Raw genomic sequence first — 5,134 nt, 5'->3', positions numbered from 1 at the left:
CTATTTATCCTCCACAGTAACCAAGCAGCTCCAAAACACCATATGTTTTCACATACCATTTTAGCTTAGTAATCGCATCTGTCTTCTGATAAGAGTAGGCTGTGAGAAGAAATTCTGCTGACAAATAGATCTGCTACCACAGTGGGCATAGCCCATGGGGCTAACTCATACAGCTAAATGCTGTTGAAGTTTTACCCATCTGCTGTACGTAAAGTTGAAACAGAAAATGATAAAGCACTTTGAAGTATAACTACATCTGTATGTCTAAAATGAATCACTTCCTGCACTGTTACAACATAACCTGTAGAAGGTATTAGTAAAATAAGATTTTGCAGGTTAAAGAGGAGCTGTGCTGATGGAGTGTTTCTGTGAAAAGCATTGGACGTGAGTATGTCTCATTTCATCTGTGTAAGCACGCTGTGCCACTGTTATCTACACTTTACATCAAAATGCCTCAAGTTAATCTGGCAAATATTAACTACGTTAACTACAGTGAACATGATACTTTGATTTAACTTCAGAAGCGCTGCATATCTACAAACAGTAATTCGGTTACGTTTCCAACTTTCATCTTCTCATCATCACAAAAATCATCTGAAGTTAATGCTTCCCGTTTTTTTACAATGCCTTTCAATATCTCAAGGTTCTTCTTGGTTTTCTGCCAAGTCTGCTGGCTCATCAGGATTTAATTATCCTTTGTCCACCTCTGTAGGCTTGGCTCCATGGTAAGTAAAGGAAAAAAAAAAAAAAAACCAACATGTAAGGGTTGGGTTTTTTTCTTCTTATGCAAGTAGCAGCAGCAGGTGGGGAAGGGCAACATCCCTTCACTGCTCCTCCTGTGGTGGTTCTACTGGCAGGGATGAAACACAGGCTGAGGGAGTGTCACTGACAGCTGATGGGGTCACAGAGAAGAGGCATGAGGACAACTGATCACCACCCAGAGGAGGAAACCACAGGGTGTGAGACCATATTCATTTTAACAGCTTCCTGATATTTTCCCTTGCTGGCAGCAAGGCAGGCAGCAGAAGAGGAGAAGGAAGTCAGAGAAGGTGCAGAAGAAAATCTCTTCCCAGTCCCTCTGCTGCAAGTGGCAGTAGTTGGCTGAGGAGGAGGGTGGAGAGCTAGAGTTGGTACTATCAGAGGCCTGTCAGGAAAAAGCTGCTGTCTTAGTTGCTTGCAGGAGTGAATAAACCATGGACCAGTCTGAATGAACCAGATCCCTACTCCCTGAAAATGCCCTGCTAAACTAAAAATACTGGGCTATAACTACTCCTAGGACACACATCAATGCTCAGCAATAGTCAGTGCCACCCTATGGCAGAGACAAGGAGTAAAAGGTATTTTACATTTGTATAGGTGGGACTCTCTGGTATTTGAAATGCTCATTTATATTCTTGTACTTAATTGTTATATTTTATACTGTTTATGTTTTAGATCTTTATAATATTCAGCTGAATTATAAAGCAACATTGCTTCAGGACCTGGACTGCTAGTAGGAAACAGCACCAAGAATTTTCAAAAGTGACCAGGTACACCAGCATACCACATGCTGTGAAATCACAACTTAGAAAAAGAGGGTTTCTCTGATCTGACAAAAAATCCAGTGATACCTACAGGGAAAAAAATTGTGTTTTTTCTGATCAGAAAACAAGGAAACCAAAATGAATGCTCCAGCCTGAAATGTAAAAGTATCAGTACAAAGTAAATGCAATGACTCATCAAAGACAGGAAAGCAGTGTAAGCTGAGACATACAAAAGCAAAGAGGAAGGAGGGAGAAACAATTAAAGATATTTTAAATGATTAAAAATCTATTTTTAAAGAGACTTTTAAAATATTAAAATAATAATCTTTATTATTTTAATATCACCTGAAAGTTCCACACTAAAGAATATTACTGAAGAATATTATCAGATGGAAATTTAGAGGAGGTATGTACACCAATAATTAAGAATTCAAGCCTTTGAAAATAATAGGAGTGATTAAATAAAAGCCACTGCTAGTAATAATTTTTAAGCTGTAAGCCATAATTTCCTTTTACCAGTTTCAGGCAGTATCAAACAAATGTGAATGGTAACAAACAGGGTTTTCCATTTGCTTTATGATGTGTCAAAGCACCTCCAAAACATGATTCTTTTACACAGACAGAATATTAGGATGACATTGATATTGGTATTATCTAATAGTGGACACAGGAAACTACATTACACCTACAGAAATGCCCTGTGCAGCCAGAGTTTAATATTCTGCCTCCTATGGCCACATCTACTAAATTTTTCTGGAAAAGAACAAAAAAAGGTACAATGTGGACTAATTTTTAATTATTTCATCTTCCTATTAAAAGGAAAGCAGAACAGAAACAGCTGGCTAAGAAAAGTAACACTTACCTAGTAAAGACTGGTGTAATAAATATTCTTTCTGGAAATAGGCTATAGAGCACATGAGAAGGAAAAATGGAATTTGAAAGGAAGTGCATGAATCATTACAATCAGGAAGTTAGTGATAACTCATCTGCAGTAGAGCAATTTCATCTGCATCCTGAAAATCTGTGGCTAAAATTTTGGTGTCAAACTGACTGGGCTGTTCAGATGACAAAACATTTCTCATTCTATTCTATGTCCCCTTTTCTCCTAATAAAGCAAATCCATTTCACCTGCCCACATCAGCCACTTCTCTTTACCTTGATGTGACTGACCCTAAAACACACAGTCTCATAACCTCCTCTGGTGCCACAAGATACCTCCCTTCTTAGCTTTCCTGCCTCTTCTGGAAGCTTCCTGCACCTCTTTTTCTTTCTCCTGTGCCCCAGCTGGCCCCATGTGACCTGCTGCTTGCATTGTGACCAGACCTGGATAGCCACAGGCACTCCTGCAGTGCCCCACAGGATGCCCCGGGATTGTGGATCTGGCAAGGCCAGTGTTGGAAGTGGCAGTGTGGAAATCTGGGCTCAGCTGGGATTGTGTTGCTGCTGTCTGCTGCTGCTGCCTGCTGTCCCATCCAGCTTGGTCTTCACAGCCGTGTGCCGACAGCCTTCAATATTCCTCCAGGACCCTTCACCAGCCAACCATATATGGCTAAATCTGTAGAAATTCAGGACTAAACAGATGTCTTTTTGATAGAGCAAGGAGCCCCAGGCAGATCCCAGGTTACCTGTTGTCTTCCCAGAGGTCTGCCAGCACACAGCTAAATACTCCCTTCCATCTGGCAAGGGCACCCCCCAAGCAGGGCTCCACAGAGTTGTGGAGCTGTGTGCCTGTTGCGAGGGCCCTGGCAGCATCGTGGATTTCAGCCTGCACACTTCTGTTCCAGCAGCAGGGCAAGTGAGGAAGTAGCAGCCAGCCAGCTGCTGCCTGTGCAGATCCCCAGCTGCTGGCAGGCAGGTTCAGACACATATAAAGAAGCCTGAGATGAACCTTCCCACATGTGCACGCTCTGATGGGTCCAACTGATACAAATGCCTGTCATCATCAATGTTTTGAATCATTAGTTCATTCCATCAGTTGGCATCTATCAGGTACAATTAGGTGTCCACGCAGACTGGGACAGACATTTGACAACACTGTCAGTGCAGGCCAGGGAGGTGTGAATGCATCCCATCCTGCTTTTAAATAAAACACTGAGCAGTTTCTCCCCAAGTCAGACCATGCAAACAAAAAGTTTGTGAGCAATTCTAAATGTAACAAATCCGGTTTCCCCAGACACCCTTAACAAGCCACACTAAGGCCCAATAGTACTTATATGACTATAAAAACATCACACAGGAATAGCACCATGTATAGTTACAAGAACCATGAGTAAACTGAAAAATTATGCACAAAGCTATATCAGGCAACAAGAAAACTGCTTATTTTTTAAAAAACGTAAAAGGGAAGTGGGGAAAAAAAATGGTAGAATATTTGAAAATATTCCTCTTCTTGCACTTATGTCAGCCTTTGCTTCTGGGCTCTTTATTGGTATTGCCATTTCACCTGTGAATTAAGCCATGTTGTGTAGCAGATCAAAAAAAAGTTGAACACAGTTGGAGATGCTATTTTTTCTTGCAAGACAATATACTGCTTTTTAGTTTGACCATAATGCTCAGTTACTGAAGAAAATTAAATAAACTGAGCTAGAAAGAGGGAAAGTGCTAAAGCAAGGCTATACCTCTTTTCTAAGCACTATGCTGTTATCAGATGGCCACATCCACAAAACTCTTACACAGAAAACAGCAGACTGTGATTGCAGAATAGTCATTCACTTCAACTTCTTCCTACACACTGCAAGATAAAAGTAGCGCGTGATTAATCATCATCATAGAATTACAAAATGGTTTGGGTTGGAAGGGACCCTTAAGATCACCTAGTTCCAATCTCCCTGCCACAGTGGGTGTTGGAACCAACAATGGTCTCAAGGGCTGGGTTCCAAGCAAAGGTTTAGGGAACAAAATCTGTAAGTACTGTTGCCCAAAGGAGTGTAGCACAAGCACTGCTGTTCTCTCTCAAGGCCCAGCTGAGATTCTCCAGGATCATCCAAATGTCTGAGAGTAACAGTACACTGATCTCACCCCAGCAGGGCAGTGAAATGCCCACTTTGGACTTGGGATGTTCCTCAACATGGCTTGATCTACGGGGGTTCTCGATTCACAAAAGAACCAGAGTAAAACTCTCAGCATGGTTGCTCTCAGCTAGCTCAAAGCAGGAGCTTCCATAGGAAATCCCACTTCCCACCTGTCCAGGTGCTCAGAGTGCTTCCCCTCCACCCTACCAGGGAGAAAAGGGGCTCTGTAAGAGGCAGCTCAGTCTCAGGATACGGTGGACTTAAGGGAAAGAGGGGGAGAAGAAGGTACCCTGGACAGACTTGACACAAAGAAGGATTTGGGAGCACTGAAAAGAAAGAGAGTTTCTGTCATTTCCTCAAAGTTCCTTCTCTCCTCCAAGGCTTCAGTGGGCTGAACAGTATCTGGAGCATGCTTCATGGGCTCTCTGTTTCAGCTCACTCAGGTTGAGTTTAAACACCATTTTACCAGGACCACTGCTCTGTAGCTATGATAAGAAAAGGTAAATGACAGTCCAGGTGAGCACAAAGGGGTCAGACAACCAGGTCAGTTGCTGACCTCCTGTAGTGGTGTATCCACACAAACACCCCGACCAATGCAGC

Source organism: Haemorhous mexicanus, chromosome 1, assembly GCF_027477595.1.
Source record: "Haemorhous mexicanus isolate bHaeMex1 chromosome 1, bHaeMex1.pri, whole genome shotgun sequence".
Taxonomy (NCBI): Eukaryota; Metazoa; Chordata; class Aves; order Passeriformes; family Fringillidae; genus Haemorhous; species Haemorhous mexicanus.
This window is presented reverse-complemented; position numbering follows the sequence as displayed.